Source organism: Leuresthes tenuis, unplaced genomic scaffold (genome assembly GCF_036924035.1).
Source record: "Leuresthes tenuis unplaced genomic scaffold, fLeuTen1.0.hap1 SCAF_1, whole genome shotgun sequence".
NCBI lineage: Eukaryota > Metazoa > Chordata > Actinopteri > Atheriniformes > Atherinopsidae > Leuresthes > Leuresthes tenuis.
Window position 1 is genome coordinate 10,254,828 of NW_027325355.1, and position 24,591 is coordinate 10,279,418.

Here is a 24,591-nt window from a genome sequence, read left to right on the forward strand (position 1 = left end):
TAAACTCTGAGGTGTCAAACAGAAGCTGTGAACATTGCAAGTGTCACTGCTGCCGTTCTTCCAGAATCACACCCGCTGCACCGGCTTCAGGAGCCAATAGGAACTTTGTCCGTCTCTGACGTCATATATAATGACCAATGGGAGAGCAGCTGAGAGTCTGGAACAAGCCCCGCCCCCTCACTGTCTGCTAAATGAAGCGAGCCGTCCCCTCCATTATTGGACACACGCTTCGACTCCTGTCCGTCGCTGAAGAACTCAGTAGCTTAGTCCAGCGAGTATTGTTCTGCAACTGGGAAAAATGTCTTCTGTGGCAGCCGTGGAGTCGTTACGCTGAGCTGCTCCGGAACAGCTTGCAGTATGGGCAGGTCGACAGCGGAGTCAGGGCCACAGGACAAGACTGGTGGGACAGGCTTCCGCCAGCCGCCGGACAGGTTGAAGCTCATGATGGAGCCTGTCTGGCTGACAGGACACGTTCAGACGCCACTGGACATTCTTGTTGCAGGTCGCTGGAACAAGTTATCAGTTTGTTTCAACCCTTTACTAATAAAACTACCTCAATGCTTAAAGTGCTGCTTCCTAAATACACACACCACGAACTTCCTTTTCTTCAGAGGTGACACTTTTCATTGCAGGACTTCTTTTGAATCAGTACAGTGTGTCAATGAAATGCTGCTTTAACATTTACTGTATGAACTGCTTCACATAAATACCTCCAATGTCATTCCTTATGGTCAAAATTACAGTCGTACTAATCTGAACTGCAGGTGCAGTTTTCCACAATAACATTCCTTATACTACGGAGGCCTGGAGATGATCCTGTACAAGCTGAGCATCCTCGGAATGAGGAGTCCCAGCTGCAGCACAGACCTGGGATTGTTCTTTTTCCAACAGGTTGGTGGGTTCTTCATAACTTTGGTCACTGCTAAAAGTAATGGTATACGTGTAGAAATCCTCAGGCAAATCGTGGTCGACCATCAGGAGCAAGTAGATGGTGTTCTGGTTTGACTCATTTTGTCTTTGTCTTTAAACACTTGTCAAAATGACTTTTTAAGATAGTAAGTGAGCGTTGTTTTTAAGTGCTTGTCAAAATGACTATTCAAGATAATAAAAGTAATTAAGCATTGTTCTTTGAGGCAATGTGAAAAATGTTTGCTGTGACTTTTAAATCTGCTTCAAAAACTGGACGTGTTTCTTCAGATAAACTCCTGACGAACTGTGAAAAAGGGGTTAAAACATCTGGCTTATAGAAACTTTGGGTCCTTTGACACATTTGCATTGTGATGTCAAACAAAATCAGAGATGACATCAATTGCTCTGTTCTCAGTCACCATCATGTGTGCTGTTTTGCTCTCTTGTTCAGTTTCATGATGACATTTTTAAACTTTTTTTCTGTGAAATCTCAAAATCTTATTGTCCAGGTCGGTTTTAATGCATTAATTGTATGTTCTGGTACTCACGACTGCTTTCTTCATGCCTCCACTGGAAAGTTGGACCTTATTCTGTGATAATCTGCAGGATTGAAGGCTTCTGTTCTGTCTCTCTTCTGGTCTGTGGTTCCAACCACAGATTCTGGATGGAACTGAAGTCCAGATTCCAGAATGTTGATTTATGTTCTCTGTTAATCTCTCGACGACTTCAGCTGAATACTTCGTGTCACTGTCACGTGGGTCCGTGTATTTGACGGCCAACCGATTTATCATTTTATTTTCAAAAACAAAAAATGAGCTGTTATTTGTGTTCCGACAGCATGTTTCAAGATGAAAACTTGGAATTGGAAAAAATTGGAAAATTTAGATTTTCAATATTTAATTACGGTCTGTGGCTTTTTTGGTTGTGACTCGGAAGCGATGCCATTCCCACACATTACGCACCCACACAGCACATCAATAGAAAGTTGCTCAATCCTGTTGGGCAGGGGCTATATATACATATATATATATATATAGTTGAAACCCTAAGAGAGCAGGACGTTACATGGCTCTCACACGCATATTGTTCCACATTGAGAAAGGAAAAGTCCAACATCTGGACACATCCATTTGAACACAGCGTCTCTAAAATCCTGTCCTGTATTTGCAAGAATCCATAATAGTTTGAACTGATTCTTTTCTTCAGTATCAACTGAATCAACCAGGAGGTGGAGGAGGCCATACACCAATCTTTGAAACTGCAGCTGTTTTATATCGCTGCACCTGGGTTTAGAATCACACTTGGCTCTGGTATATTGAGAACTTGGAGTTCTGGAAAGGAAGTTCAAATGTTGGAGGGCAGGTGTTCACATGAGGGACATCAGACATTTTAGGACACTACTGAGGCACTTATCAACCACATGCTAGTTCAGATGTTTTGCTTCTCTCCATGAGGACAGATTAAGGGGAACTTAGATTCAGAAGATATGGCTCCAGATGATCGTTTGATTTTCAGCAGCTTTAGAAACATCTGCGCTGCTTACCAAAGAAAAAACAAAACAACGATCACACACAGTGAGAAAAGGCTTAAGCTGTTACTGCCAGCTGAAATGACACCAAAGCGTCCGGAGTGGCGCTGCTGGGACGTGAATTTTGGAACGGAGCATTATGCACTGTCACTTCCTGTCTAAGCTACAGTAAGTGTATTGTGTACAGTAACAACAACATTTATTTTGACAATCCAAAAAGATTCTGTTGTGCATTTCTTGTTTTATTCTAAAATATAGTGTTTCATTCACTGATGTGCACTGACGTGTGTCGGTGAGGCATTTTCATCACATATGCTGTGACGTCTTTGTGACGTATTAGAACCGAGGTTATAACCTGGAGTCCTTCAGACCAAACCTCTGTCACTCCCTTCACATCCCAGGTGAGACATTAGGGGCCCACAGTGACACCCATCCCGGGGGCTTCACTGTGTGGTGGTTGTAGGCCGTTGTGAGTGTGTGTGTGCATGCGTGTGTAAGTGTTTGTGAATTTGTGAGCGCACGTTATTATACGTGCATGAACGTGTTTACCTGCACGTGCATGTGCTACAAATACTGAACTGTAACACTGATATTTAGCAGCTCCTCAGTTACAGACAAAAGAGGAAACACAGAATGTTCCACATGTGGAAGCTGCTGTGTTGTGTCTCCTTTGGGTTTTATATGGCTATAAAATGATGTGTGGATTGACACTGAGATCTTTTAGCTGTGTGGCGCCATCTGGTGATGGAATGCAATATAACACAGAACCTCTGATCAATGAATGGATTGCACTGATATAGCCCTTCTCTTGTCTTGCTGACCACTCAGAGCTTCACAGTGAGCCTCATTCACATTCTCACACACAGTCCCACAGAAAATCACCGGGCTTCCTAATGATGGACAGCTGCTCCTACGGAACCCAAACCTCATCTAATCCCTCTGCTGTGATGCTTTACTGAGCCCACTGTACCCTGGACTCTTCAACATCAAAAGTCCATCTACTGTTGATTTAGAAAAGATATCTTTAAGATCTGTAAGGAAAGAAGGAAAATCGTGCTGACTGATAACTTTCCAGTGGATATATTGTGTGTGTAAGATTGGTTTAAAGGTGTAAAGTTAGGGTTAAATGATGAATGTAAAGCTGTTGGTGGATGGAGGCTGGAGTTGTTTGCTGTCAGTTGGTAAAAGCTGCTGGTGGATTTGTTTGCAGGCAGATGGTGGAGACAAAAGTTGTTACTGATTTAAAAAAAAAAAAGAAAAAGAAATAACTTATTTTTCTTTTTTTTTTTTAAATCAAAACTTAAATGTTGGAAATAATTTCCAGATTTGATCATATTTAACCATTGAACTCATATTTGTGTCAGACAGATTATTTGCTATCAAATAGATTTCTTAGATATTTTTTAGATGCTTTGGTTCACGTAAATGTCATAAAGGGAAGGATGCACTCCAGTCCCAGAAGACACATCCACAGTCAGAAGCCTGTCTTTAATTGTAAAGACAATTCATCTGAAAGAGTTGCATCTTGTGATAGAGACAGATGGCAGCAGGTCATTAACCACTTTGTGGTAAATCTGTAGGAGCTCCTCCACTGAGTGGTTGAGAATCTTCAGAGGGCCGTCGTCCTGCAGCAGAGACCTGGAGGGCTGCAGGCCACAAATGACACTGCCCACTGACACTTACTGAACAACATACTTTTATATTCCTACTCAGCAAAATGTAGAAAAGTTTCACTGTGACCACTTTGATTCTGTTCATTACATCAGATTTCCTGTGGCCACCACCAGGACAATCAGCAGAAATGCTTTGTGTGAACAGCCTTCCCCAGTGATGCAGATAAACGGGGATTACAGAGCCGTGCCTGTATTCAGACTGAATTCATAGCACATACTAGTTCATAAAGTACAAAGGAGACCAAGAGGACAATGAAAATACAAGTGAATGGTGCAGGAAAGAACCCACCCAGACAATTGGGACCCCATTATTGAAAAAGCACATTTTCAGGTCATTTTACCTACAACAATCACAAAAAGTTGAGAATAGCGATAAAAATATTTTCATTCAACCCAATAAAAGATGTAGAATGTCCAGAAATCTCATGTCCAGAAATCCAGTTACTTTCTCAAGCTGTTCCTGTGATTCTGAACTCTCTCAAACATGATGCATAATTATGGAATGATGTTTACGTTTTGTCAGGCATCAGCAAAGAAGTGGGGAGCAAATATTTCCAGACTTAATCATTTAGTTGTAAAAATAAAAATAATTCCTTCTCCCCGTCGGGGAATCGAACCCCGGTCTCCCGCGTGACAGGCGGGGATACTCACCACTATACTAACGAGGAGATGACGTCTTCACTGTGATGATGCTTTCACGCCCGGTCAGAAATTCGAAAATTAATCATTTTTGAGGGAGACCATTGCTTATATCTGGTGTACTGCCTCCGCAGGGAATCCCATCTGTTCTTCATCTCTTTCGCTGACAGACAAAGTCAAACTGTGAGCAAAATCATATTTATAAAGTGCAAACAGAGGTTATGTGTTATAAATTCAGCATATTATTAATTAAAAAATAATTAAATAAATTAAAAAGTACCAAACAAAGCTGTTATTCAACCATGAACAGCTATGAGTTAACAGTATCATATCACTTGTATATCTTTGATTTTGTTGGACTTTTAAGCTTTGTGTCTTAAAATATTCCATAGCTGAGTGCTTCTGTACAGCTCAGAGGAACATAGAGATTCATACCAGATATAAGTGTCTCCCCAACCTGCTGCCAGAGCTCTGCTTTTACAGCTTAGTTGGCGTTGTGTTTTTCAGTGATGTCATAAAGAGCTCGTCTCTCTGAATCATGGTTATCAGCAGGTCCTCAGTTTATTCACTCCAGATGGGCAAGTTTCTGTTAAACTCTTGCTTGTGTGGAGAGATGCGTGATGCAAGAAGTCAGACATTTTGCTTCAGGGAGACATAAATAGTGAGAGAGCAACACTACTGTCTTGATGTGTTATCAGTGGTGCAACGAATGCTGGATCATATCTCTGGTCTGCTACCTGCTCATGAGTTTTGCTTTTAAATTGATCTCTAATTTCTGTTTTTCACTTTCTTGTCCCTGGTGGTTCCTGCAGGAATCCTCACATGCCTCTGCAGTTATCTGCACCTTTAAAGGTGGATAAGCCACGAATGTCAGGGAGGGTTGCTGCTCCTGCAGTTAGATTTTTACTGTCGTTTCCTTTGCCTCTTTTTTTTCTACTTGCAGTTGAGTTGCTGACAGGGCAGGAGGGTTGACAGTATCTGGGTTCATGGAAACACAGGAGTCAGTTACAGCTTCTGAAGGTGCTGCTTAGGCCCGACACCTTTTTAGATTGAGGTGAAACAACTTTCAGAGAATTGGTTCAGCATTTCAGAGAGGAGATCTACTTCCTGATGACACAGCACTCACTGTTTTGGTTAAATAAAGCTGCCTCACCTGTAACTGCTGTGCTTTTCTTGCACAAACTGGGCGTGCACTGGACTGGCCTGCCTGCAGTCCTTGCCCAATAGAGAAGGTTGGAGAACTTTGAAACAACCACCACCCCGTGCTGTTGCACACCTTAAGACGTGTTTTCAGGAAGAATGGAAGAATGGGACAAATGTGGGTCCACACCTGTCAGCTGTGGACAGGGCAGTAAAAGCTAAACTGGATAGATAAGAAATCTTTAACACTTGGACAATAGCAGTAAATAATAACAGCAGATTATGATGGCTTTGAGGGAATAAAAATGGTTTAATAACCACAATAAATCAAATGTACATTTGTGGTGGAAATAGAAATAAACATAGTAACATAAAGAGTGAATACTGATTATATTCATTCTGTATTTTATTTGTTCTTAAACCACAACAACAGTAGAAAGTGTATGGAAATAATATTTACAAACACACATGAATACACACATAGATGCATTCATACATTAATAATATAATACATGTTTCAAAGAGAGAAAAAAATAAAAAAGATCAAATTAAATGAATAATAAGATGTAAAAAAAGACAAAAAAGGAGACAGAAAGACAGGACTCTTCTTTGAGCTTCAAACGTATTTGATTTCCATCAACTGGTTTGATTCATATGTGATTAAAATAATTGTCAGAATTTGTTTCTGAGACGTCAGTTTCATTTGATTGAGACGTGAGTTTAGTTCTCAGACTTGGTTCTGGAGGTCTTTACCTGTATATAAAAGCAGCACACTTCAACAGACCCAACGCAGCACATTTACAGCAGCTTAGAAGAATGAAATGGGCTCAGTTTGTCATTTTGCTCCAAGAAAGTATCAGAAAATATGAGCCAGCTCTGTTTCATTCATCATCCTAAGTTCTGCTCATTAAGTAAATTCATCTTGGCTGATTGCAGCTCAGTGATTCCTCTCTGATGTCACAGTTTGTCACATGTGCAGCAAACTAACTGCAGCTGACATCAACTGAATGGTCTCAGCTGAGCTGCAGGGAAACAAAATGTAAATGTATGTACAGACTGAGCTTTCTGTTCTACAGGGTATTTCTCAGACATTAAGAGTCTTTGTTCTAAACTCAACACAGAACCAGGCACATAGAGTGTGAATTTAAATCCAGGATGCAGAGGTTCAGTGAATGTGGTGTTGATGGCGCAGTAGTGGATCAGAGATAATGTTGTAGACGGAGAGAACGCCAGCAGCATGGTTCACATACACTGCTGCTCTGTTAGAGGCAGAGGAGGAGATGGATGTTGGACTCTCACTCGGAAGTGAACTGTCCCAGAGGTCTACATTCCAGGACTGATCATTCCTTCCAAACACATTGTCAGAGTCATCAGGGAACTGCCTGCTGATTCCTCTGTAACTCACTGATATATAAACTCCTCCTCTCCACTCGACCTCCCAGTAACAGCGACCAGTCAGAACATTTCTACACAGCAGCTGACACCAGCCATCAGATCTGTCTGGATGATCAGGATATGACTGAACCTCCTTCACACATGTCACCTTCCTGTTGTTGTCAGACAGTTTCAGTTTTCTGTTCACTGTGTTTGTGTCGATTGTGAGTTGACAGGAATCTGATGGAGAGAACAAACACAATCCAGCTGCAGTTATTGATCTATCATCTGTTCACTTTGATCAATGAGTGATGTGACAGTGTGAAGATGGTTGGATGTCATGAATCAGATGAAGAACACACTTAAGCTACATTTATACTCTTCCATCCGTCTTCATTCATTATTCAAAGATCTGCATCGAGGGAACACATTGCTCTGCAGTTCACCATGCCGGGGTTCTAACAATTTCTGCTACTTGTAGAGAACTGTTACTTTGTGCTTTTGCGCAGAACCGATTTTCTAAATTTGATTGGCACAACCATAACTTCTTTGAAACCCTGGTTGCGGTTAATGGTGAGTTAACAACGGCGGTGAGGGGACTGAAAATGTTTCAGTGAAACATCTGAAGATGCCAAAGCTTTTGTTTAAGTCTCCAGAAAGCCTACAAACTATTGAATAAGCTTAAAACTGTGATGGTGTTTTATTTGTGTTCAGGTGGAGGCAGACTGTGGGACTGACTGGGATGGACCACACGGCTCTGATGACCTCGGAGGTGAAACGGACCGAGTTGAAGGAGCCCAAGTGCAGCTTGAAGGACACCTGAGCGAGAACATGGCCAGGTCACCTGACCCCGATGTTCCCTTCATGGATGCACTCCACATCTATGCAGCCGCACCACAGCAGCTGATGCAGCCACAGCAGAACTGGACGAGTTCACCAACGTTCACACACTGCTGTATGGAAAAGTGCACCAAACACTTCATGTTCAATTGTCTTTATTCACCAAACTTTAACATTTGTAACTAAAACTTCAGATTGAAATGTTTGTTCTCAGTTCTCCTGAACTGTTACCAACCTCACACACTTCCAGTTAATGAGGTAAAGCCTTAACATGGCTCACTGCTCCACAGCCTTCAATGAGCAGCATGAAACAGAGGAACAGACTAACTGCTACAACTTTGAAATGTTCAACTTAAAGACGCTCAGTTTCTCACATTATTCACATCAGATCATTCCAAAGCCAAAGTCTGTACTTCTAACAGACGCTTGGAGCTTTTCTCTGAATGTCTGCTAGCTTTGGCTCTTCAGAGGCAGTTTGAGCAGGTCCTGCAGGCTGAGGCTACAGGCGTGGTCATTTCAGGAGGAACTCCTGCATACAGCTGCTGGGGAGGTATACTCCAACCTGTCCACAGCTTCAGGAGTTGGTGCAGTTCCTGAGAGGAGCCCACAGAGACACAGTCAGAAGTATTTAAAGCTGCCAATAAGATGCTGAACAGCAGAACTTTCTCAAGTTTACCCAAAGATCAAAGAATCTCTGCTTCACCTGTAAAAAGAAACTGGTCTTTCTGCGGTAAAATAAAACGATGTTTCCATCATGTTACCGGGTAGATTTTCCACCACCAGGTTTCATAAATATGGAGTCAGTGTGAAGAATCAGCAGCAGCTTTAGGAGATGAACATTGTTCAGGTCTGTTTCTCTGAGAGAACATTTACAATCTGAGCATTTTCAGTGTGGTCTCTCAGAAAGCCTGAGCTGCACGTCTCCTCCAGGCTGCTGTGCTCATCCTCACTATCTGGCATCGGCCTCATGATCCTTTTCAGGATGGTCTGAGAAGTAAAAACAGCCTCAGAGGCTTTCTTTATATAAACAACAGGTTGACGATCTCCTCACAGAGCAAAGAAAGGAGCTGTGAAACTCCTGAGCACTCTCCTCAATAACTATGGAGGAGGAGAGTGCAGCTGTGAAAATGATCAAACCAAAAGCCTCTCCACTCCAGGAGGAAAACAAAGAGCTATTAAAGATAAGAAACTCGCACGCTCTCCTAACCAGGCGGACTTAAACAAAAGAAGCTCTCTCAGAAACAGAGGCACTATGAAACCTTAACAGTTATCTATCAGCTCACCTATAACGGCGGCACAAAGATCCTCCAAGAGCAAAACACAAAATCACTCCACTAACGGAGGGCTATGAAACTAAAACAATTAACCAACGCAAAAGCTCCGCTAACGGAGATGATTAAAAAATATCCCTCCAAAAAACAGAGGAACAAAACCAGGCTATGAAACTGAGCGTAATAAAACTAAAGCTACGGATAAAGAATAAATTACAACAAAGGATACGCTCGACTGCAGGCTGAAGGAAGCTGTGGCTGTGGAACAAAGAGGCGAGGGTGAGGCTCATGGTGGAAACAACACACTGGCACAAGACAAGGGAGACACAGACTATTAGAGCACAAGAGGAGCCAAGGAGAACAGCTGGAAACACTTTGGAATCAGGGAAGACAATCAGACGCAGACACAGGAGGAAGGGCAAGGTACCTGAAAGGAGAGGGACGTTAGTGATTTCAAAATAAAACAGGAAATGACGAGACAAGACATGAATCAATTTTTAAAAAAAATCAGAGGTTTAAAAATACTTTTGACAGTAAAATTGCACATTGGAAAACAACTTAGACCCCAAAAAGTGACCAAAGTCCGACTGTGTTTGAAGTACTTGAGGGAACTGAAAAAATGACATTAACATTAACTATCATGGCACAAGAAGCTCTGACAATGAACACATTTTCTTAAAGTCCATGTGTGTGAAATGTTGGGATAATCTGTGTTTATATTTGAGTCACCTTCAAATGAAGAGAAGTTACAACATGAACAAGGGAACCCAGAGAAGGATGCAAGATTTGGATAGCAAGCATTTCCCAGCTGGTTGGCTATTGTCATGCTTCCTGAGCGATTTACACAAGTCAAAGAAATTCCCAACATCTGACACTGAAACACATGTTTGGTCCTGCAGTAAACCTGGAGATTAAGAGGGGTTTCCCCTTTTTTATCCTTTCAAAATACAGAATGAGCAGATTTCTCACTCATTTTGGTCACAGGCCCATTATACGTGACTTACAGTTTATCATAGAGGGAGAAGGACAAGGAGAGGAGCCGTTCATCCCTGCACTCTGTGGGGCTACAGACCGGTGCGCAGCCGCAGCTTCTCTGCAGACTCAGACTGAGTCAAATGAACACGGAGCAAACGACTCCCCTGCTCCAAATTTAACTATGGCTGCTGATTACGGCAGCCCTGACGTTTAATGTACTCATAAACAACTGTTTAATTCGCGTGACATATTTTTCCTTCACCCACACTGTATTCAAAGTAAAAAAAAACTTCACCATTTCTCCAAGGAAATTATATAGCTATTATATAGCTGCAGGAACCATATGTTTCTTTTAGTTTTTCACCTAATTGGCTTGAGAGGCTGATTTTCATCCTGCACATGTTCTTCTTTCTCGTGTTGGTTCTCTGCAGCTGAAAGTGAGACTCTCAGATAACTTAGTGTCTGTCGACCTCTTCTGTTCCCTGTGTGTAGTTTTGTGTTCAGCGTCACACAGAGAGAGCGAGGCTGCTTAGTTAGATGAAATCATCACAAATTGCTCATTTTTAAACAGTTACATTATATTTTAGAAGTCAGAACACAGTGATAGATGTGGTTTCAGCATCTATATAAAGCTGATTTGTCACTGATTCTCTCGCTTACGGCCATACCACCCTGAACACGCCCGATCTCGTCCGATCTCGGAAGCTAAGCAGGGTCGGGCCTGGTTAGTACTTGGATGGGAGACCGCCTGGGAATACCAGGTGCTGTAAGCTTTTTACACCTGCAGGAGGCGCTGCTGCTCACTCAACACGGACAGCTTCATGACATACTTCACATCAGGAAGGAAATCACTCAAATAAATTCACTTTTCAATCTTTGTCAAAGACTGGAAATGAGCGCACACATAAAACTCATTTAGGTCACTCATTCATATAATCTTCCAGCACTGCTCAGCTCACAGTGACTTCATCTGTCTGAATTCTTATGGATACCAAACACACACAAATATTATTGTCTCACATTAGTCTGCAGACTGTTAACAGATCTTCCTGCAGTCTGCAGATTCATCCCATTTCCTTCCTTCCTAAGAATCCCTGCTGATATCCAAGGTGCTGATCCCAGATCTGCTCAGATGTCCCAGGTTCTCCTCTGCTTTTATCCTCACACACTGAACTGTCTCCTCATCTATGTGTTAACAACCAGAACCCACTGATGTGGGCTCAGAAATAAAGTTTCCATTGTTTTCCAAACACAAATGAATAAATTACAGAGATTTACTGAGGCCAGATAGAAAAAGTGCATGTGCAGCCACTTTAAACTGTCAAACAGGCAACTTTATATCTAACAGCAAACACTGAGAGCTGCTCTGCAGAATAAATACTTTTACTGGTGGAAGTGTTAGTAAATGTTGCTGATGACACTTTGATTCTTTTGCCTGAGTGAGGTTTTAGATTCAGAACTTTTACTGGGAGTTGAATATTTCTCAGTGTGGCATCAGTGCTTGTAAAGGATCTACACCACTGTCACCTGACTCAAAATCAACACTAATCAAATTGAAAGAAGTTCATAATCAGCTTTTTTAAGTGAATTATAAGCTAAAGGCTTCCTGTTTGCCCCATGTTAGGGTTAAGCTGATCCGGGTCAGGGGTTAAGTTGCACCGTCTGGAGGTGAACTGACCATCAAACTGAATCTAAATCAAAGCCATAAAAAATTTCAACCATAACTTACCTCTTTGAAAAACTGATTTAAAAGTCCATTATTGTTTTGTAAGTGGTCATATTCATTTTCTTCAGGATAACTTCACATTAAATCTGATTTAAAAAAAAAATGTCATTAAAGTTGGAATCTTCCCTGAAACAGAAATGCTGAAGTGGAATGAATGAATAAATGTCCCCAAAACTTTCCATCCTTCCACTTTCTTTAATTCATGGTTTCAGGGGGAGTGGAGCCTATCTGTCACAGAAACTCCTCAACATTCCCGTCTAATAACAAGTCTGAAACTAAAGCAAAAACTGCAGCCCCAAATGAACATTGGCATGATATAGGCTGTGTCAAATGCAAAAGCAGTCCCTGTTTCCCTTTTTGGAACTCATCCTTTCTAAGGACAAAGTTAAATGTATGAGGATCAAACACAACAAGTACCTGGGACATGTCAACAGATCCAGGAAATCCAGGAACCAGCAAACTGAGAGCCAAAGAGAAACTGAGGCGTCTGCCAACAAATCAGCAGCAGCTGAAGCTGATCAACTTCCTGATGTGTCATGAGGTGATCACATGTTTCAACAAAAGACATCAAATAACAGCTGAAGCTGCATTACAGATGATAAGAGATGTGGAAGCAGCATCAAAGCTGAAAAATGGGAACTTTAAACCTCGTTGGATGAGAAATGAAATGTGCTGAAGAGCAGGATTTCTACACACGTCAGTCATCATCATGATGTGAGTGTTCAGCTGCATAGAAACATAAGAAGAAGAAGCTCCACTTTAAGACTGTGTGATTCCAGAGATGATCCAGCATTGATCACTTCCAGTTTCCTGAGAATTTGTTTAAAAAAAGAAGCTTTCTGGTGAATTGATTTGATTGTGGATGTGAAGTGTTTCAGCGCCCCCTGCAGGTTGTAGAGAGAAGAGAAAAAGCTTACAGCACCTGTTATTTCCAGCCGGTCTCCCATCCAAATACTAACCAGGCGCCCTGCTTAGCTTTCGAGATCGGGCGTGTTCAGGGTGGTGTGGCCGTAAGCAAAAGTCACCGTAACAAATATCTATTATATAGCTGCTTGAACCATATGTTTCTTTTAGTTTTTCACCTAATTGGCTTGAGAGGCTGATGCTGATCGTGCACATGTTCTTCTCTCTCGTGTTGGTTCTCTGCAGCTGAAAGTGAGACTCTCAGATAACTTAGTGTCTGTCGACCTCTTCTGTTCCCTGTGTGTAGTTTTGTGTTCAGCGTCACACAGAGAGAGCGAGGCTGCTTAGTTAGATGAAATCATCACAAATTGCTCATTTTTAAACAGTTACATCATATTCTAGAAGTCAGAACACAGTGATAGATGTTGTTTCAGCATCTATATAAAGCTGATTTGTCACTGATTCTCTCGCTTACGGCCATACCACCCTGAACACGCCCGATCTCGTCCGATCTCGGAAGCTAAGCAGGGTCGGGCCTGGTTAGTACTTGGATGGGAGACCGCCTGGGAATACCAGGTGCTGTAAGCTTTTTACACCTGCAGGAGGCGCTGCTGCTCACTCAACACGGACAGCTTCATGACATACTTCACATCAGGAAGGAAATCACTCAAATAAATTCACTTTTCAATCTTTGTCAAAGACTGGAAATGAGCGCACACATAAACCTCATTTAGGTCACTCTGTCATATCATCTTCCAGCACTGCTCAGCTCACAGTGACTTCATCTGTCTGAATTCTTCTGGATACCAAACACACACAAATATTATTGTCTCACATTAGTCTGCAGACTGTTAACAGATCTTCCTGCAGTCTGCAGATTCATCCCATTTCCTTCCTTCCTAAGAATCCCTGCTGATATCCAAGGTGCTGATCCCAGATCTGCTCAGATGTCCCAGGTTCTCCTCTGCTTTTATCCTCACACACTGAACTGTCTCCTCATCTATGTGTTAACAACCAGAACCCACTGATGTGGGCTCAGAAATAAAGTTTCCATTGTTTTCCAAACACAAATGAATAAATTACAGAGATTTACTGAGGCCAGATAGAAAAAGTGCACGTGCAGCCACTTTAAACTGTCAAACAGGCAACTTTATATCTAACAGCAAACACTGAGAGCTGCTCTGCAGAATAAATACTTTTACTGGTGGAAGTGTTAGTAAATGTTGCTTATGACACTTTGATTCTTTTGCCTGAGTGAGGTTTTAGATTCAGAACTTTTACTGGGAGTTGAATATTTCTCAGTGTGGCATCAGTGCTTGTAAAGGATCTACACCACTGTCACCTGACTCAAAATCAACACTAATCAAATTGAAAGAAGTTCATAATCAGCTTTTTTAAGTGAATTATAAGCTAAAGGCTTCCTGTTTGCCCCATGTTAGGGTTAAGCTGATCCGGGTCAGGGGGTAAGTTGCACCGTCTGGAGGTGAACTGACCATCAAATTGAATCTAAATCAAAGCCATAAGAAATTTCAACCATAACTTACCTCTTTGAAAAACTGATTTAAAAGTCCATTATTGTTTTGTAAGTGGTCATATTCATTTTCTTCAGGATAACTTCACATTAAATCTGATTTAAAAAAAAAATGTCATTAAAGTTGGAATCTTCCCTGAAACAGAAATGCTGAAGTGGAATGAATGAATAAATGTCCCCAAAACTTTCCATCCTTCCACTTTCTTTAATTCATGGTTTCAGGGGGACTGGAGCCTATCTGTCACAGAAACTCCTCAACATTCCAGTCTAATAACAAGTCTGAAACTAAAGCAAAAACTGCAGCCCCAAATGAACATTGGCATGATATAGGCTGTGTCAAATGCAAAAGCAGTCCCCGTTTCCCTTTTTGGAACTCATCCTTTCTAAGGACAAAGTTAAATGTATGAGGATCAAACACAACAAGTACCTGGGACATGTCAACAGATCCAGGAAATCCAGGAACCAGCAAACTGAGAGCCAAAGAGAAACTGAGGCGTCTGCCAACAAATCAGCAGCAGCTGAAGCTGATCAACTTCCTGATGTGTCATGAGGTGATCACATGTTTCAACAAAAGACATCAAATAACAGCTGAAGCTGCATTACAGATGATAAGAGATGTGGAAGCAGCATCAAAGCTGAAAAATGGGAACTTTAAACCTCGTTGGATGAGAAATGAAATGTGCTGAAGAGCAGGATTTCTACACACGTCAGTCATCATCATGATGTGAGTGTTCAGCTGCATAGAAACATAAGAAGAAGAAGCTCCACTTTAAGACTGTGTGATTCCAGAGATGATCCAGCATTGATCACTTCCAGTTTCCTGAGAATTTGTTTAAAAAAAGAAGCTTTCTGGTGAATTGATTTGATTGTGGATGTGAAGTGTTTCAGCGCCCCCTGCAGGTTGTAGAGAGAAGAGAAAAAGCTTACAGCACCTGTTATTTCCAGCCGGTCTCCCATCCAAATACTAACCAGGCGCCCTGCTTAGCTTTCGAGATCGGGATGTTCAGGGTGGTGTGGCCGTAAGCAAAAGTCACCGTAACAAATATCTATTATATAGCTGCTTGAACCATATGTTTCTTTTAGTTTTTCACCTAATTGGCTTGAGAGGCTGATGCTGATCCTGCACATGTTCTTCTCTCTCGTGTTGGTTCTCTGCAGCTGAAAGTGAGACTCTCAGATAACTTAGTGTCTGTCGACCTCTTCTGTTCCCTGTGTGTAGTTTTGTGTTCAGCGTCACACAGAGAGACCGAGGCTGCTTAGTTAGATGAAATCATCACAAATTGCTCATTTTTAAACAGTTACATTATATTCTAGAAGTCAGAACACAGTGATAGATGTTGTTTCAGCATCTATAAAAAGCTGATTTGTCACTGATTCTTTCGCTTACGGCCATACCACCCTGAACACGCCCGATCTCGTCCGATCTCGGAAGCTAAGCAGGGTCGGGCCTGGTTAGTACTTGGATGGGAGACCGCCTGGGAATACCAGGTGCTGTAAGCTTTTTACACCTGCAGGAGGCGCTGCTGCTCACTCAACACGGACAGCTTCATGACATACTTCACATCAGGAAGGAAATCACTCAAATAAATTCACTTTTCAATCTTTGTCAAAGACTGGAAATGAGCGCACACATAAACCTCATTTAGGTCACTCTGTCATATCATCTTCCAGCACTGCTCAGCTCACAGTGACTTCATCTGTCTCAATTCTTCTGGATACCAAACACACACAAATATTATTGTCTCACATTAGTCTGCAGACTGTTAACAGATCTTCCTGCAGTCTGCAGATTCATCCCATTTCCTTCCTTCCTAAGAATCCCTGCTGATATCCAAGGTGCTGATCCCAGATCTGCTCAGATGTCCCAGGTTCTCCTCTGCTTTTATCCTCACACACTGAACTGTCTCCTCATCTATGTGTTAACAACCAGAACCCACTGATGTGGGCTCAGAAATAAAGTTTCCATTGTTTTCCAAACACAAATGAATAAATTACAGAGATTTACTGAGGCCAGATAGAAAAAGTGCACGTGCAGCCACTTTAAACTGTCAAACAGGCAACTTTATATCTAACAGCAAACACTGAGAGCTGCTCTGCAGAATAAATACTTTTACTGGTGGAAGTGTTAGTAAATGTTGCTTATGACACTTTGATTCTTTTGCCTGAGTGAGGTTTTAGATTCAGAACTTTTACTGGGAGTTGAATATTTCTCAGTGTGGCATCAGTGCTTGTAAAGGATCTACACCACTGTCACCTGACTCAAAATCAACACTAATCAAATTGAAAGAAGTTCATAATCAGCTTTTTTAAGTGAATTATAAGCTAAAGGCTTCCTGTTTGCCCCATGTTAGGGTTAAGCTGATCCGGGTCAGGGGGTAAGTTGCACCGTCTGGAGGTGAACTGACCATCAAATTGAATCTAAATCAAAGCCATAAGAAATTTCAACCATAACTTACCTCTTTGAAAAACTGATTTAAAAGTCCATTATTGTTTTGTAAGTGGTCATATTCATTTTCTTCAGGATAACTTCACATTAAATCTGATTTAAAAAAAAAATGTCATTAAAGTTGGAATCTTCCCTGAAACAGAAATGCTGAAGTGGAATGAATGAATAAATGTCCCCAAAACTTTCCATCCTTCCACTTTCTTTAATTCATGGTTTCAGGGGGACTGGAGCCTATCTGTCACAGAAACTCCTCAACATTCCAGTCTAATAACAAGTCTGAAACTAAAGCAAAAACTGCAGCCCCAAATGAACATTGGCATGATATAGGCTGTGTCAAATGCAAAAGCAGTCCCCGTTTCCCTTTTTGGAACTCATCCTTTCTAAGGACAAAGTTAAATGTATGAGGATCAAACACAACAAGTACCTGGGACATGTCAACAGATCCAGGAAATCCAGGAACCAGCAAACTGAGAGCCAAAGAGAAACTGAGGCGTCTGCCAACAAATCAGCAGCAGCTGAAGCTGATCAACTTCCTGATGTGTCATGAGGTGATCACATGTTTCAACAAAAGACATCAAATAACAGCTGAAGCTGCATTACAGATGATAAGAGATGTGGAAGCAGCATCAAAGCTGAAAAATGGGAACTTTAAACCTCGTTGGATGAGAAATGAAATGTGCTGAAGAGCAGGATTTCTACACACGTCAGTCATCATCATGATGTGAGTGTTCAGCTGCATAGAAACATAAGAAGAAGAAGCTCCACTTTAAGACTGTGTGATTCCAGAGATGATCCAGCATTGATCACTTCCAGTTTCCTGAGAATTTGTTTAAAAAAAGAAGCTTTCTGGTGAATTGATTTGATTGTGGATGTGAAGTGTTTCAGCGCCCCCTGCAGGTTGTAGAGAGAAGAGAAAAAGCTTACAGCACCTGTTATTTCCAGCCGGTCTCCCATCCAAATACTAACCAGGCGCCCTGCTTAGCTTTCGAGATCGGGATGTTCAGGGTGGTGTGGCCGTAAGCAAAAGTCACCGTAACAAATATCTATTATATAGCTGCTTGAACCATATGTTTCTTTTAGTTTTTCACCTAATTGGCTTGAGAGGCTGATGCTGATCCTGCACATGTTCTTCTCTCTCGTGTTGGTTCTCTGCAGCTGAAAGTGAGACTCTCAGATAACTTAGTGTCTGTCGACCTCTTCTGTTCCCTGTGTGTAGTTTTGTGTTCAGCGTCACACAGAGAGACCGAGGCTGCTTAGTTAGATGAAATCATCACAAATTGCTCATTTTTAAACAGTTACATTATATTCTAGAAGTCAGAACACAGTGATAGATGTTGTTTCAGCATCTATAAAAAGCTGATTTGTCACTGATTCTTTCGCTTACGGCCATACCACCCTGAACACGCCCGATCTCGTCCGATCTCGGAAGCTAAGCAGGGTCGGGCCTGGTTAGTACTTGGATGGGAGACCGCCTGGGAATACCAGGTGCTGTAAGCTTTTTACACCTGCAGGAGGCGCTGCTGCTCACTCAACACGGACAGCTTCATGACATACTTCACATCAGGAAGGAAATCACTCAAATAAATTCACTTTTCAATCTTTGTCAAAGACTGGAAATGAGCGCACACATAAACCTCATTTAGGTCACTCTGTCATATCATCTTCCAGCACTGCTCAGCTCACAGTGACTTCATCTGTCTCAATTCTTCTGGATACCAAACACACACAAATATTATTGTCTCACATTAGTCTGCAGACTGTTAACAGATCTTCCTGCAGTCTGCAGATTCATCCCATTTCCTTCCTTCCTAAGAATCCCTGCTGATATCCAAGGTGCTGATCCCAGATCTGCTCAGATGTCCCAGGTTCTCCTCTGCTTTTATCCTCACACACTGAACTGTCTCCTCATCTATGTGTTAACAACCAGAACCCACTGATGTGGGCTCAGAAATAAAGTTTCCATTGTTTTCCAAACACAAATGAATAAATTACAGAGATTTACTGAGGCCAGATAGAAAAAGTGCACGTGCAGCCACTTTAAACTGTCAAACAGGCAACTTTATATCTAACAGCAAACACTGAGAGCTGCTCTGCAGAATAAATACTTTTACTGGTGGAAGTGTTAGTAAATGTTGCTTATGACACTTTGATTCTTTTGCCTGAGTGAGGTTTTAGATTCAGAACTTTTACTGGGAGTTGAATATTTCTCAGTGTGGCATCAGTGCTTGTAAAGGATCTACACCACTGTCACCTGACTCAAAATCAACACTAATCAAATTGAAAGAAGTTCATAATCAGCTTTTTTAAGTGAATTATAAGCTAAAGGCTTCCTGTTTGCCCCATGTTAGGGTTAAGCTGATCCGGGTCAGGGGGTAAGTTGCACCGTCTGGAGGTGAACTGACCATCAAATTGAATCTAAATCAAAGCCATAAGAAATTTCAACCATAACTTACCTCTTTGAAAAACTGATTTAAAAGTCCATTATTGTTTTGTAAGTGGTCATATTCATTTTCTTCAGGATAACTTCACATTAAATCTGATTTAAAAAAAAAATGTCATTAAAGTTGGAATCTTCCCTGAAACAGAAATGCTGAAGTGGAATGAATGAATAAATGTCCCCAAAACTTTCCATCCTTCCACTTTCTTTAATTCATGGTTTCAGGGGGACTGGAGCCTATCTGTCACAGAAACTCCTCAACATTCCAGTCTAATAACAAGTCTGAAACTAAAGCAAAAACTGCAGCCCCAAATGAACATTGGCATGATATAGGCTGTGTCAAATGCAAAAGCAGTCCCCGTTTCCCTTTTTGGAACTCATCCTTTCTAAGGACAAAGTTAAATGTATGAGGATCAAACACAACAAGTACCTGGGACATGTCAACAGATCCAGGAAATCCAGGAACCAGCAAACTGAGAGCCAAAGAGAAACTGAGGCGTCTGCCAACAAATCAGCAGCAGCTGAAGCTGATCAACTTCCTGATGTGTCATGAGGTGATCACATGTTTCAACAAAAGACATCAAATAACAGCTGAAGCTGCATTACAGATGATAAGAGATGTGGAAGCAGCATCAAAGCTGAAAAATGGGAACTTTAAACCTCGTTGGATGAGAAATGAAATGTGCTGAAGAGCAGGATTTCTACACACGTCAGTCATCATCATGATGTGAGTGTTCAGCTGCATAGAAACATAAGAAGAAGAAGCTCCACTTTAAGACTGTGTGATTCCAGAGATGATCCAGCATTGATCACTTCCAGTTTCCTGAGAATTTGTTTAAAAAAAGAAGCTTTCTGGTGAATTGATTTGATTGTGGATGTGAAGTGTTTCAGCGCCCCCTGCAGGTTGTAGAGAGAAGAGAAAAAGCTTACAGCACCTGTTATTTCCAGCCGGTCTCCCATCCAAATACTAACCAGGCGCCCTGCTTAGCTTTCGAGATCGGGATGTTCAGGGTGGTGTGGCCGTAAGCAAAAGTCACCGTAACAAATATCTATTATATAGCTGCTTGAACCATATGTTTCTTTTAGTTTTTCACCTAATTGGCTTGAGAGGCTGATGCTGATCCTGCACATGTTCTTCTCTCTCGTGTTGGTTCTCTGCAGCTGAAAGTGAGACTCTCAGATAACTTAGTGTCTGTCGACCTCTTCTGTTCCCTGTGTGTAGTTTTGTGTTCAGCGTCACACAGAGAGACCGAGGCTGCTTAGTTAGATGAAATCATCACAAATTGCTCATTTTTAAACAGTTACATTATATTCTAGAAGTCAGAACACAGTGATAGATGTTGTTTCAGCATCTATAAAAAGCTGATTTGTCACTGATTCTTTCGCTTACGGCCATACCACCCTGAACACGCCCGATCTCGTCCGATCTCGGAAGCTAAGCAGGGTCGGGCCTGGTTAGTACTTGGATGGGAGACCGCCTGGGAATACCAGGTGCTGTAAGCTTTTTACACCTGCAGGAGGCGCTGCTGCTCACTCAACACGGACAGCTTCATGACATACTTCACATCAGGAAGGAAATCACTCAAATAAATTCACTTTTCAATCTTTGTCAAAGACTGGAAATGAGCGCACACATAAACCTCATTTAGGTCACTCTGTCATATCATCTTCCAGCACTGCTCAGCTCACAGTGACTTCATCTGTCTCAATTCTTCTGGATACCAAACACACACAAATATTATTGTCTCACATTAGTCTGCAGACTGTTAACAGATCTTCCTGCAGTCTGCAGATTCATCCCATTTCCTTCCTTCCTAAGAATCCCTGCTGATATCCAAGGTGCTGATCCCAGATCTGCTCAGATGTCCCAGGTTCTCCTCTGCTTTTATCCTCACACACTGAACTGTCTCCTCATCTATGTGTTAACAACCAGAACCCACTGATGTGGGCTCAGAAATAAAGTTTCCATTGTTTTCCAAACACAAATGAATAAATTACAGAGATTTACTGAGGCCAGATAGAAAAAGTGCACGTGCAGCCACTTTAAACTGTCAAACAGGCAACTTTATATCTAACAGCAAACACTGAGAGCTGCTCTGCAGAATAAATACTTTTACTGGTGGAAGTGTTAGTAAATGTTGCTTATGACACTTTGATTCTTTTGCCTGAGTGAGGTTTTAGATTCAGAACTTTTACTGGGAGTTGAATATTTCTCAGTGTGGCATCAGTGCTTGTAAAGGATCTACACCACTGTCACCTGACTCAAAATCAACACTAATCAAATTGAAAGAAGTTCATAATCAGCTTTTTTAAGTGAATTATAAGCTAAAGGCTTCCTGTTTGCCCCATGTTAGGGTTAAGCTGATCCGGGTCAGGGGGTAAGTTGCACCGTCTGGAGGTGAACTGACCATCAAATTGAATCTAAATCAAAGCCATAAGAAATTTCAACCATAACTTACCTCTTTGAAAAACTGATTTAAAAGTCCATTATTGTTTTGTAAGTGGTCATATTCATTTTCTTCAGGATAACTTCACATTAAATCTGATTTAAAAAAAAAATGTCATTAAAGTTGGAATCTTCCCTGAAACAGAAATGCTGAAGTGGAATGAATGAATAAATGTCCCCAAAACTTTCCATCCTTCCACTTTCTTTAATTCATGGTTTCAGGGGGACTGGAGCCTATCTGTCACAGAAACTCCTCAACATTCCAGTCTAATAACAAGTCTGAAACTAAAGCAAAAACTGCAGCCCCAAATGAACATTGGCATGATATAGGCTGTGTCAAATGCAAAAGCAGTCCCCGTTTCCCTTTTTGGAACTCATCCTTTCTAAGGACAAAGTTAAATGTATGAGGATCAAACACAACAAGTACCTGGGACATGTCAACAGATCCAGGAAATCCAGGAACCAGCAAACTGAGAGCCAAAGAGAAACTGAGGCGTCTGCCAACAAATCAGCAGCAGCTGAAGCTGATCAACTTCCTGATGTGTCATGAGGTGATCACATGTTTCAACAAAAGACATCAAATAACAGCTGAAGCTGCATTACAGATGATAAGAGATGTGGAAGCAGCATCAAAGCTGAAAAATGGGAACTTTAAACCTCGTTGGATGAGAAATGAAATGTGCTGAAGAGCAGGATTTCTACACACGTCAGTCATCATCATGATGTGAGTGTTCAGCTGCATAGAAACATAAGAAGAAGAAGCTCCACTTTAAGACTGTGTGATTCCAGAGATGATCCAGCATTGATCACTTCCAGTTTCCTGAGAATTTGTTTAAAAAAAGAAGCTTTCTGGTGAATTGATTTGATTGTGGATGTGAAGTGTTTCAGCGCCCCCTGCAGGTTGTAGAGAGAAGAGAAAAAGCTTACAGCACCTGTTATTTCCAGCCGGTCTCCCATCCAAATACTAACCAGGCGCCCTGCTTAGCTTTCGAGATCGGGATGTTCAGGGTGGTGTGGCCGTAAGCAAAAGTCACCGTAACAAATATCTATTATATAGCTGCTTGAACCATATGTTTCTTTTAGTTTTTCACCTAATTGGCTTGAGAGGCTGATGCTGATCCTGCACATGTTCTTCTCTCTCGTGTTGGTTCTCTGCAGCTGAAAGTGAGACTCTCAGATAACTTAGTGTCTGTCGACCTCTTCTGTTCCCTGTGTGTAGTTTTGTGTTCAGCGTCACACAGAGAGACCGAGGCTGCTTAGTTAGATGAAATCATCACAAATTGCTCATTTTTAAACAGTTACATTATATTCTAGAAGTCAGAACACAGTGATAGATGTTGTTTCAGCATCTATAAAAAGCTGATTTGTCACTGATTCTTTCGCTTACGGCCATACCACCCTGAACACGCCCGATCTCGTCCGATCTCGGAAGCTAAGCAGGGTCGGGCCTGGTTAGTACTTGGATGGGAGACCGCCTGGGAATACCAGGTGCTGTAAGCTTTTTACACCTGCAGGAGGCGCTGCTGCTCACTCAACACGGACAGCTTCATGACATACTTCACATCAGGAAGGAAATCACTCAAATAAATTCACTTTTCAATCTTTGTCAAAGACTGGAAATGAGCGCACACATAAACCTCATTTAGGTCACTCTGTCATATCATCTTCCAGCACTGCTCAGCTCACAGTGACTTCATCTGTCTCAATTCTTCTGGATACCAAACACACACAAATATTATTGTCTCACATTAGTCTGCAGACTGTTAACAGATCTTCCTGCAGTCTGCAGATTCATCCCATTTCCTTCCTTCCTAAGAATCCCTGCTGATATCCAAGGTGCTGATCCCAGATCTGCTCAGATGTCCCAGGTTCTCCTCTGCTTTTATCCTCACACACTGAACTGTCTCCTCATCTATGTGTTAACAACCAGAACCCACTGATGTGGGCTCAGAAATAAAGTTTCCATTGTTTTCCAAACACAAATGAATAAATTACAGAGATTTACTGAGGCCAGATAGAAAAAGTGCACGTGCAGCCACTTTAAACTGTCAAACAGGCAACTTTATATCTAACAGCAAACACTGAGAGCTGCTCTGCAGAATAAATACTTTTACTGGTGGAAGTGTTAGTAAATGTTGCTTATGACACTTTGATTCTTTTGCCTGAGTGAGGTTTTAGATTCAGAACTTTTACTGGGAGTTGAATATTTCTCAGTGTGGCATCAGTGCTTGTAAAGGATCTACACCACTGTCACCTGACTCAAAATCAACACTAATCAAATTGAAAGAAGTTCATAATCAGCTTTTTTAAGTGAATTATAAGCTAAAGGCTTCCTGTTTGCCCCATGTTAGGGTTAAGCTGATCCGGGTCAGGGGGTAAGTTGCACCGTCTGGAGGTGAACTGACCATCAAATTGAATCTAAATCAAAGCCATAAGAAATTTCAACCATAACTTACCTCTTTGAAAAACTGATTTAAAAGTCCATTATTGTTTTGTAAGTGGTCATATTCATTTTCTTCAGGATAACTTCACATTAAATCTGATTTAAAAAAAAAATGTCATTAAAGTTGGAATCTTCCCTGAAACAGAAATGCTGAAGTGGAATGAATGAATAAATGTCCCCAAAACTTTCCATCCTTCCACTTTCTTTAATTCATGGTTTCAGGGGGAGTGGAGCCTATCTGTCACAGAAACTCCTCAACATTCCAGTCTAATAACAAGTCTGAAACTAAAGCAAAAACTGCAGCCCCAAA

The 24,591-nt window shown here is 41.5% G+C and overlaps 1 protein-coding gene and 7 non-coding genes across 8 annotated transcripts in view; 6 read left to right on the top strand and 2 right to left on the bottom strand.

The window, feature by feature from the left end:
• The window catches only part of LOC140291454 (uncharacterized), a 392,957-nt gene that overhangs the window by 51,448 nt on the left and 316,918 nt on the right, over positions 1–24,591 (bottom strand). The window lies entirely within an intron of this gene.
• trnad-guc (transfer RNA aspartic acid (anticodon GUC)) lies at positions 4,707–4,778 on the bottom strand. The gene has a single exon. It is a non-coding gene; the product is annotated as a tRNA-Asp (tRNA).
• On the top strand, positions 11,004–11,122 carry LOC140299665 (5S ribosomal RNA). The gene has a single exon (XR_011914754.1). It is a non-coding gene; the product is annotated as a 5S ribosomal RNA (ribosomal RNA).
• LOC140299788 (5S ribosomal RNA) lies at positions 13,448–13,566 on the top strand. The gene has a single exon (XR_011914767.1). It is a non-coding gene; the product is annotated as a 5S ribosomal RNA (ribosomal RNA).
• LOC140299911 (5S ribosomal RNA) lies at positions 15,891–16,009 on the top strand. The gene has a single exon (XR_011914779.1). It is a non-coding gene; the product is annotated as a 5S ribosomal RNA (ribosomal RNA).
• LOC140300033 (5S ribosomal RNA) lies at positions 18,334–18,452 on the top strand. The gene has a single exon (XR_011914791.1). It is a non-coding gene; the product is annotated as a 5S ribosomal RNA (ribosomal RNA).
• Positions 20,777–20,895, top strand: LOC140300156 (5S ribosomal RNA). Its single transcript, XR_011914803.1, has one exon. It is a non-coding gene; the product is annotated as a 5S ribosomal RNA (ribosomal RNA).
• On the top strand, positions 23,220–23,338 carry LOC140300278 (5S ribosomal RNA). Its single transcript, XR_011914815.1, has one exon. It is a non-coding gene; the product is annotated as a 5S ribosomal RNA (ribosomal RNA).